The sequence below is a fragment of the Triticum urartu genome, chromosome 3 (genome assembly GCF_003073215.2).
Source record: "Triticum urartu cultivar G1812 chromosome 3, Tu2.1, whole genome shotgun sequence".
NCBI lineage: Eukaryota > Viridiplantae > Streptophyta > Magnoliopsida > Poales > Poaceae > Triticum > Triticum urartu.
Genome location: NC_053024.1, coordinates 107,399,188 through 107,410,805, shown reverse-complemented (window position 1 = coordinate 107,410,805; position 11,618 = coordinate 107,399,188).

Sequence of the window (11,618 nt, the reverse complement as noted above, 5' to 3'; positions counted from 1 at the left end):
AACAATGTTTCGGTCTGGGACGCACTTGTTTTTGACTTTTTTGAACAGAAGATGGGACGCGCTTGTTTGAAATTTGGGGAAAGTACAAACTTTGCCCCCCTCTTAAATTTGGGACCTACTGCGGGTCGGGGGTAGGATGGTAATCCCAGGTGTCCCAAATAGTGGGCGGGAGCGATTTCGGCCGCGCGCATGTGTGCTTAGGCGCCATTGTGTATGAATGTTTTTCGGATGCAGTTGCATGGCGTCTAGATGAAGCTACAAACCTACCCCGCTTTAGACCTTTGGACGTCGGGCCGGTAGGTTTCACGGGTCGGAGTTATTAGAAAAGTAATTTCCTTGTACTACCAAACATTGGTCTCACGCGGTTTCGGGCGAGTAGAGGCTCTTTTGGCGCTTCGTTCGAAGTTTTGAAACACAAGCATTCACGTTTAGAGTACCCTTGAACTATGAGGATTGGCCTAAATATACAACATTATATTTGACCTTGTATGTTTGAAAACCTCATTAAATTATCCACTTCCTTTTGAAATTTTAACACTTGAAAATCCTATAACTACGATTATTTTGGAATGGAGGAGCTAAATTTGAATCTATTTTGTATACGACTACATATGCTATTATGTACAAAATCAGAGCAAAGATTGGTGCCCCCATAATTTAAGTATGGTTTACAAATGCCATGATATCAAATTCAAATAATTGAATGGACTTCATGTTGAATTCGATTTTTTTAAAACCACCTTAAGTTGAATTCAAATGTATGCTAGTTCATAGGTAGTAGCTATTTATAATGTCCATTGTGTAACTTTCATATGTATAATGTGCTTTACACACACAACATGAACTATACTCACGTTTATATTCGATTGCTAAAGCGATGCATTGTTTGGAGTTCAAAATACTAACTATGTGGATCAATTGTGTCGAATAATAACATAGACATGCTCAAATTCGATAGAATCTAGATGTCTGATGGATCAATGACCGCTCCTTACGCGAATTGCAAATATCATTATCCCATCCTAATATTTGGATACAATTTATATCTTTAATCAATGTGTAGAGCAGTCTTTTACGTGTAGTTTCACTCTCCATCGATGGTCTCTCACACATGCTCACACACTCTCTCCCGAGGTGTCTTTATCGCACACATGCTCTAGATACAACCCTCCCTCTCTCTCGTAACCATTTACAACTGTTTTCACTAACCTTTATCACAAGCACTCTTCCTCTCGCAAACATACACACGCACAATCCTCATCGACCCTTTCTATATACATGGACCTGCCTACGTATCTCATGTACGCACATTATCTTTACGCCTGTCTCTCACGCATTGTCTCACACCTCTCTTCCTAATCGACGAGTATGATTCTAGCAGAGCATTCTGTAGGATGCCCCTTAAAGTTAGGTTGGATGAATAGTAATATCAGAGATAAAGGGGTTACCTTAGTCCGAGAACCTAGGGTTACAAATCCTAGCCGGCTTTGTCAGTGGACACAGAGTCCTTCACAATTCTGCTATCTTTGTCTTGTACGACTAGTCATCCATGGGTCTTCCTAAATGCGCCACGGGCCAACCAATGTGGCGCAGGACGGAACGGAACGAAGGGCCTCACCTCGACCCACCGGACCTCACGCGGTGACACACCCTCTGCCCCCACGTCTCATTATCTTCTCACACCCACAAATACCAACACAAACACCACACACATAGAAAATTTCTCCTGGTGCCTCTATTCCCTCCTCCCTTGCATATACACACTCAACGGAATGGAATCTCTTGTCGTGACATCATATTCGTCTCTCTCTCTAGACCACTCTCATTTCTCGTGCTATCTCTCCCACGCCCCCCCCCCCCCCCCCCCCCCCCCCCCCCCGTCGGCCCCTCTATCCATGCCTCTATTGAATACGTAATACACACACATACCTCTCTAGGCCCCGCCAAATGCATCAACTACACATTCACACATGTTACATCACGTACCCCATTGATCTAAAAAGCCCTCTCTTCACGTTTATTTCGCATACAACATTCCTTTTGAATAAAGTGTGGCCAAAAAAATATTTTCGAGTTTCTACATATATACAACATTACAAAGTTATATGGAGGAGTATGAACGCTAATTTGCATTGCATGGTGCCCACAATGATACTTATTCTGCACTGTGAATTTGTATATTTTTATACTATATACAAAGTTAGTCATAATAAAGAGAAACGAAGAGCATCTCTCTCTCCATCGCATACCCCCCTGTACGCCCTTTCACGTATGCATACAAAACTATCTCCAGGTCCTCTAAAAGTAAGCCCCCCAGAAAATTCAAGCATGTTTCATCTTTCTCTCGCGATATATGCAATGCCGATCATTGTGTTTGAAGCGAAAGCATGATACATACATTGGACTTCAGAATCCACTCATTACGGTCACCATTTATGTTTAGTGGTTATTATGCAGTCACGGGCTCACCGTACAACTCTGTATTTGCTCATGACATGACTAGTTGACCAGTTAAATGCTCCACGTGGCACCTCTAGTGTTGCATCACATTATCTCACTACCATCGTGCCCACCTGTCGACTTGTATCTACTCTACATCTACACTCTTATAAAATACATAAAATACACTCTTATAAAAAACAGAGTTGGTGATGATGGTGTGCCTACCATCCTGCAATATAGGCCGTCCGATTTATATCTGACGGATAGGAAAGAAACTATGGCAATTTTGCAAAAAGGTACCCACACACCTCTCCACATTTGCAAATAAGGCCTTCCCTCGTTCATACTTTTCTCTTACAAGATAAACAAGTCATACAAATGCATCTTGATGTTACGTGCAACGCATAGGCATCTTGCTAGTAAGAATGAAAACAAACGACAAAAAAATATTTGAACGGTGGTTCGAAGTCATGACCGCGGGCACAGCAGACACGGTGGCCTTGTATTGTTACGCTGAGCCGTCTGTTTTAACACACAGGAGATGGTGTGGTGATTATACACACGCACGCATGCACACGAACTGCATCCACACAACACTCACACAAACACATGCACCCACGCACGCACGCAACACTCACATGTACACACGCAGCCACGCATGCACGCAACACTCACACGCACACACGCACGCATGCATGCACACACCAGTACACCACACGACCAACACACACTCTCACGCTCAAGTGCTCAACCTACACGTGCATGCGCACACATCAGGCCCTGACAGACACATACACAACCAGGTGATTCCCGCGCATGGGTTGGAGCCTTGTCGCACCTGCGTAAATTTGTGTTTATCTAACCTTTTGCCTATGCGAACTGACAGGTGGGACCCACAACGAACGTGGTCAATTTAACTAGTCAACATGGCGCCACGCAGACTATTTGGCCGGTCAACAGAGTGCAATCCGATGCTGAGCTGTGAGCAAGTGACTGTATAATCTCCGCAAAACGTATATAGTGACCGTAATCAGCTTATTCTAAAGTTCGGTGACCGTATTACGCTTTTCTCTCTGTAGGCCCTCCAAAACTACATCTCTACACATTCTCGCATGTTACATCTAACAACTATGCAATACAGCACTACTACTACACTCTAACACAATAAATCATATGTGTTTTTAGTTTTACTAGATATCATATTGTTACTTATAATTATTCAGTTTGCATACATTAAAATTGCCTTTGAAATGTATGGCCAGTATCATCTACCGCGCGGGAAAAATCCCGCCCTTTCCTGTTTAATCGGGTTTGTATCGATGGATCGTGCGAAACAGCAAAACTATACTAGTACTATACATTACAAGTGACAGTTCACTGGGCCGTCGTGTCGTCTACTACTCCGTCGTAAGAGTGGAGCGCCCACTTTCATAAATCTTCTAGTCCCTTTCGCCGACATGTGGGACATCAAGCTACCGGGTCCACGTGCCATACCGGAATACAGTGCAGAGTAGCCGGGGTGAAGCACCCCAGTCATGGCGCCGGCGTAGTAATGAGCAATGAGGCGTCAAATCACAAAGCTGCACCTTTCCCGCATTTAAGTTGGAGGGGCGAAGCAACCATCATTTCACTCGTTGCTGAATCCGCTTCTCCCTCATCTTCTTCAGCTTAACCACATGTTGCTTCTGTCGTTGTTCTGCCTCATGTGGGACGCGGATCGGCTTGGTAAAGCACTGACACGTGGGACCACATGTTAGCAAACCGCCAGGACAACGTCCTCCGAAAATAAGAAGCCTAATCCTAGACTTACAAAGGGCTACGTAGCTGCTACGTATACTTTCCATCTAATCTATATAGGCCCCCCTGATTTTCAGGTGGAGTGGGCCTAATCCTCTCCTTTAATCTAATCAAATAGTCCCACATCACATCAGTTCGTAACTTTACGTAAACCATTACGTGGATGTAGCATTGTTCAAATAAGAAACCTCCCCCGCCATCCGCACGGCAAAATCACCTCCTTTTTACTAATCTCGATTCTATAATTTTTTAGATCAATATAATTGAGATTTGTATAGATAGCACACAGGAGGAAAACCAAGTGGTACGGTTAAGGGCATCCACAATGTGTAGCCAAATGTGAAAATAGCTTTTGGCATCATGGGAACCATTGTGGATGGTGTTGCCAAAGCGAAAAAGATGGAACCGAAGCTCCGTGATTGATTGATTGAAGGAATAGAAAAATGCAACGTCTCTCCTCTTTCTCCCATGCTTGGACGCATGTAGTACTACAGTATAGAGCACAGTGTCTACTCCCCTGTCCCTTCTATCACAAATCACAAAGCAGTGAGGCGTCAAATCACAAAAGCACGGACGAAGCAACCATCATTTCACTCTTCGCTGACTCTGCTTCTCCATCGTCTTCTTCGAGAAGCCATCTCACCGCATTAGTTACTCCTAGTAGTACTACTAAAGGACTTCCTGGATGCAAATGGTGTTCTCCGTCGAACGCACTTCGCCAAACCACCACAAAAAAAAATATCGTCGACGTCAGTGCAATGGGGAAGGAAGTCAAATATAGTTACTACCTCCATTTTTTTGTACACAAGGCCAGTATATCAAAATTAAAATTTGGAAAGGGCCACTAACACTAATCGAGGCAAAATTGATGGGGTTAGCAACCAAGGACATTAATATCCCCTGCATTGCATGCGGAAGTGAGAAGGTTGGTTTGCATGGTGCTGCATTAATCAAGCGATGAGGAGTGAGATGGTTAGCTCTTTAGTCTTTGGAGAAGAAAATACGCATTAATTGACACGTGAAACGAGGATTTTTATCGATTAAATCCCGCGAAGGAAAACCCAGCCTTTCTTTTTTAACACTAGTACTCCTAGTACATACTAAAAAGAAACGGAGGGAGTACGTACTTATCCTGTTTGGGTCTAGGCCTTGCATTGCCAAACTTCCCCACACATTTTTGCCAAGCTTGCCTAAAGTTTTCAAAATGAGAAGGAGGTACACTTGCGCATGGCTATCGCGGGCGCACCTCACCCTCACACGGTCGCTCCTGCACGCCGCGGTCGCACCACACCCTCACACAGTCGCTCCTGCACGCCGCAAACCCAACCAAGGGAACGCACCCTCACTGACACGTGCTGTCGCATGTGAACACAACAAACTCAGCCATCCTATCGCTGACACATAATTTTCGTTCATAGAGTATGTTTATCCAACCACATGTTGGGGAGTATCCGTACAGCCCGTGCGGTGGTCTGTTGGGGAAGAAGAAGAGGTGAGGAAGAAGGAAAGAAGGGTTAGGAGACGTAGGATATTCATCCAACCGCCTGAAATGGTAGACTGACCCAAGTCAGGCGACTTGCATAACAAATATATGTTTTTACACAGCAAAAGATCCATGAAAACAACAACATAAAGAAAAATTATCACTGCTCGCGGAAAGAGACGGCCTCGTCGTCTTTGGCTGCCGGTGTGAACCAGCAGTCGCTGCCGACGTGTGTCTCCGCACCGTGGTTGTCCTCGGCCTCCAGCTACTCGTTCAAGCGGAGCGTGCGGGCGCTCTGCACGGACGAGAGCACAGCCTGGTTCAAGTCGAGGACGTCCGGTTCCGTCTGCAGGAGGGCCTCGATGGCAGCGGCATCCGCGCGCTCTGTGTCGAGTCGAGCCTCCGCCGCCCGGTTCAAGTCCAGGACATCCAGTTCCGCCTGCAGGAGGGCGTCGATGAGAGCGGAATCCGCGCGCTCTGCGTCGAGTCGAGCCTCTGCCGCCCGGTTCAAGTCCAGGACGTCCGGTTCCGCCTGCAGGAGGGCCTTGATGGCAGCGGCATCCGCGTGTTCCGCCTCAAGTTGAGCCTCCACCGCCCGGTTCACATCCACGACATCCGGTTCCGCCTGCAGGAGAGCCTCGATGGCAGCGGCATGCGCGCTCTCCGCATCGAGTTGAGCCTCTGCCTCCCGGTCCTCCTTTAGTATCGCCATGTTGAACCGATGGTCCGCCTGCACCATGCGGGACTCGGACGCCGGCACGAAGTCGACGTCCATCGTCTCATACCCATCGGGGGCCTTCTGCGCCGCGACCTCCGCCATGAACATTGGATCGGCTTCCTCCTCCTCGTAGCTTGGCTCCAGAGAACTCGGGGATTGGCCCGACGCAAAGAGAGCTTGGGAACGGAGATCTGTGGCGCCGACCACCACCATGATTTCTGCGTGGCGCTCCGGCGTCAGCATCTTGTGGTAAGTGATCTTGCGGCACACCATGGCTTTCCGGCGAACTAGGGAACGCTTGATGCGGCTAGGGGATCTAAAGGTGGGGGAATGGGCTGGAGATTTGGTGTGGTTTTAGGGCAGTGGCTGGCGTAGGCCGACCAGCGAAGGTTCTGGTGTGAATAGTGGTTCCGGTGATGATCGGTCCATCGGTTTTGACTGTACATCACTCTTGTCGCGTTCGGGTTGCAGTCTGGCACGCTGGACCCTCCACGTCGCCCATCGAATGGAACGCGCTTCGTCTTGCGTTTTCGCTTGCTTGTGGGACCGCAGTTGAGGGCAAACCGACGTCCCTCCCCCTCCCCCACCCGCGTCATTTATTATACCACCACTCCCTCCATTTTATGCGGAGTAAATAAAAACAGAGGGAGTATTACTACGGATGAGGATCCCCTGACGTGGCCGAACCCATTGAGTAACTGACATGCGGGGCCTAGCAAGCATGGGGTCCGTCAGTAAGTGACCGAAAGGGAGGGTAAGGCAGGGATACCTACGTCAGAGGATCCACTTCCACTGTACTACTTTGACCAAATGTTAGAGTAATAATATATGACATGCAACTTACACAAATGTTAGAGTAATAATATATGACACGCAACTTACACAAAGCATACAGGGTCTAATGCGTTTTTCGAGGCTAACTTTAACCAAATGTTAGAGTAATAATATATGACATGCAACTTACACAAAGCATATGGTCAAATTCATATGTGAAAGGAGTTTCCAATGATATAATTTTCACATTATACATCTCATGTACTATTAATCTTGTCAATAGTCAAATTGGAAACCATCTCGAGTACAAATCTAGGAGTACGTACGAATCTAACAATATTGATTGGGCGTTGTTGAATGTTGATACCTTTATCAAAGTAGATATACTTTGACTACACATAAAACTTATATGTAAACTACTCCCTCCTTCCATCTGTATAGGGCCTAATGCGTTTTCGAGGCTAACTTTGACCAAAAGGTAGAGCAATAATATATGACATGCAACTTAAATAAAGCATACCATCAAATTCGTATGTGAAAGGAGCTTCCAATGATATAATTTTCGCATTATACATGTCATGTACTATTAATCTTGTCAATAGTCAAAGGCGGTCTTGAAAAATGCATTAGGCCCAATATAGATGGAAGGAGGGAGTAGAAAGGATAGGAGAGAATATATTGTACGTTCAAAAACAAAACGAACATTGAATACCCTTTATATATGATTTGCGGATGCTATGATCACCGGTTCAAAATTTTGAATCCGCCTTAAGTATCACGTGCCCCCACTCGTTCCCTCTCAATTTCATCTCGGGGTCCGAAGATCTATTGAAAGAGGACTAGGGTGGGTACATGCGAATGATACTCAGTGGAATGTTCAAATGAGGCATGCGGGAGGATGGACTCGACTGGAGGGCGACATGATCGATGGAGAAGAGGGTTGGAGAGGAATGAGAAATAAGCAAACGCCACATGATTATACTTGAACAGCTCAAATAAACAATAAGTTGTCTCGCTTGGCCTACATAGTGAAAGGCCTAATGCGCAACGCAGAGCACTGACGCTCGAATATGGCCGGGAAAATAGGGAAACAGACATGTGGGGCACACCCGTCGGGGCGATGTAGCGCAGACTAGTCCAATGGAGGAGCTGGCCCACAACCTCCTCGCCACCGACAACCGTTCATGTGGGTCGTTGGGGCCAACAACGGGGCGCAGCTCCAGCACCGCCTCTGGACACGGCGACCGCGGTGAGCGACACGCTCATATCGTCGCTAGACACGGTCGGTTTCAGTTTGCCGAGGGTGGCATTAGTGTTGTGGCACGACCAACGGTATGTTTGGTTTGTGCCCAAGGTTGCCCCATCAAAGCATTGGGTAGCCAAAATTTTGGTTGAGGTATTGGTTGCCCATGATTTGGCCGACATTGGCAAGAAAAATGAACTTGAGTTGGCTAGAGTTCATTGGCATGACAAAGAAATGGCAACCACACAAACAAAGACCAATCTTTGGGTCATGACCAAAATTTTGGTTGAGGTATTGGTTGCCCATGATTTGTGTCGGTGGGAACGACACCTATGGGATCACAAGAATCCCTACTACGGTTGCGAGGCGCGGGGTCGTGAGAAGAGCGGATCAAACAGATAGCACACGGTTTGTTTATCCAGGTTCGGGCCGCGAGGATGCGTAAAACCCTACTCCTGCTTTGGTGGACTGTATATCTGTGTTCTTGAGCTAGCTATGGTGCGTGAGGAGCTCCAAAAAGCCGAATCCTGTTCCTGGTCGCCTCGGGCCTCCTTTTATAGGAAAGGGGTTGCCACAGTGGCACACAGGAGGTGGAAAGGGTACAGTGATGTGAGGTTATCCCTCGCATTACATGACAAGGCGCATTTAATGCGCCTTGCCCAGGTGTCCTTGCTTTATCGGGGATGGGGGAGAGCCATGTCTTGTCCGTCGCCGCTCCCTCTCGTGTCGACACGTGCCCTGGCCAGCGGCACCCGCGGTGCCATGTAGGCAGGCAGGCAGCTGAGGTGGCGCAGTGGTGGGTCTCCACGAAGATCTGCATGGCGCCACGCAGGTGCCTGCCCAGCTGGTTGGGTCGGCAGCTGCATGTGAACAGCAGTGGAGGTTTGACTGGCGTGGGCCTGATGGTGGCCCTACGGGTGTTCTTGGCAAGGGTCTTGCCATGGCGCCTGCTGTCATCCCCGGCAAGGCTCTTGCCGGGGGCCTTGTTGTCCTCCTTGGCTGGGATCCCGCCAAGGATCATCATCTTCTAAAGGGTGTATCTGATCTTGAATGTCTTCACAAAGATCTGCATGCCACCACGGGGATGTCTCCCGAATCCTTGCCCCATGGGGGCAGTGGACTCAAGGGTGACTCACTCCGTAAGTGTGGGGCAAGCTGCCACGGCAAGGGTCTTGCCGGGTTTGCTAAAACCGCCTCCCGGCAAGGATCTTGCCGGGGGGGTCTGCTTCTTCTCCTTTGCTCTTTGTGGGCTTGGTCTTGGCGTCGTTCTACTTCTCTCGAGCTTCGGCCTTACCTTGGCTCACCTCCCTTTCCTTGCTCAGTGTGGTGGTGCTCGTGGCTCAGACTGCCCGTGCATAGTTATAGGGGTACAAAAAGCGTACCCCTCTTTTTGTACACCGACAGGAGCCCCCGGGCCTGCGCCACACGTAAGCGCAATCGCGTCGTTGGGCTAGGCCCAAAAACGGTGCACGGGCAGGCGGGGCGGTTTTTACCGCGGTAAGTCTCTTCGCGCGCTGTGCTTCCCACGCTTCCCGCGCGTGGCGCGGCGTGGGGAGGCGTGTCTGACGTGGGCGGCATGCGTGGGGTTGCTTCCCACGGGCATGCGTCACATCACAGTTAATGTGAAAGGAGGCGGCCCGTTGTTTCCCCCATAAGAAAGGAATAATCGCGGGCGCGCTGCTCACTTTCTCCTCTTTCCTCGTGCCTTTTCCAATCTCAGAGCCGCCGTTTCCTCTATTCCTTCCTTCCTAAGCTTCTGCCGTCGCCCGCCGTCGTTGCTTCGCCATCCCCCTTCCTTAGCCCTCTGAACTTCTTGGTCGCCATGGCTCCCAAATTCGCCAAGGGAAAGGGGGTGGCTAAGGGCGCCGAGACGGTGGAGCCGACGGAGAGCGCGCTGTCGGGGGACCGGACGAAGTCCGCCTTCTTCTTCCCCTCGACGGTTGATGTTCAAGAGCTCCGGGCCTCCTTCAAGCCCCTATGGGGAGTGAAGACGGGGGGAGAGGATTCGGGACACCCGGCGACGCGCGTCATTCCTGCCGCTTGCGCTGATCCTGCACCAAATCGGTACCCCTTCTTCGTTGATTACTTTTCTTGCGGGTTATGCCCCCTTTCTCCGATTTCTTCTGCAACGTTATGGGCACCTTCGGCTTTCGCCTCTTGGATTTTACTCCGAATGCGGTGGCGTGCATGGCTTTCTTCGTGCATCTTTGCGAAGGCTTTGCCGGGGTGCAGCCCAACACGGCGCTCTTCCGCCATTACTTCTTCCCTCGAATCCAGCCGGGAGGAGCCGTCTCCGGTTGCATCACCTGGATCCCAAGATCCAAGGGGGCGTACCGGACGGTGCCGTGAAAGAGAGGTGGGAGGAATGGCATGGCCGGTGCTGCTGGATTGAAGATGAAAACCCGCTAGAATTCTGCAAGGTCTGTCGAGTGCCGCCGGTCCGCGACAGCGATTGGAGCGATGTCGACGCCGCCGATGGGAGGCTCACCGTCGCCACCACCAGGATTCTCCAGCTCACCCAGGCCGGACTCACCCTTGAGATGATCGGGCGGACTTCATTCGCCACCGGATCGCCCCGTTGCACAGCAAGGGGAGGCCAGCTTGGCTCTTTACGAACCCGGCTGACATTATGCGACTCCGCCCCGGCCTCGATCACTACTTCACAGTGCTGGCGCATGCCCACTTCTGCCAGCGGCTTTTCCAGCTTGATGTGGGTCGCGATGGTGAGGTCGAGCGGGCCGGCAAGGCCGCGAGGGCTGCCGCAAAGGTTGGCAAGGCCCTCAAGGGGCCATTTTTCAAGCTGCCAGTGGCGGTGGTCCCGTTGTGCAACAATTCGCGTTGGTCCGAGATCATCGCCATGATGCCGGACTGTAATGCGCACGACCCTGTCCTGAGCTGGGAGGAGCCTAAGGACGAGGATGTGCAGCAATTCTTTGACACCCTGATCGAAGTGTACGTCAATGCCGACGCCGAGCGGTGGCTTATCATGGACACCACCCAGGCATTGCTGGACTACATCGCCACTAGGGCGAGGGAGGCACAGCCTGCCATGGAGGCCGGCCGCGCCGGGGGCGTGGAGGACAAGGCCGCAACGGCGGCGGAGGAAGAGGAGCTCACCCGGTGGGCGGCGGCCTCCGGGGAGGTCAGCAGCGCCGACACTG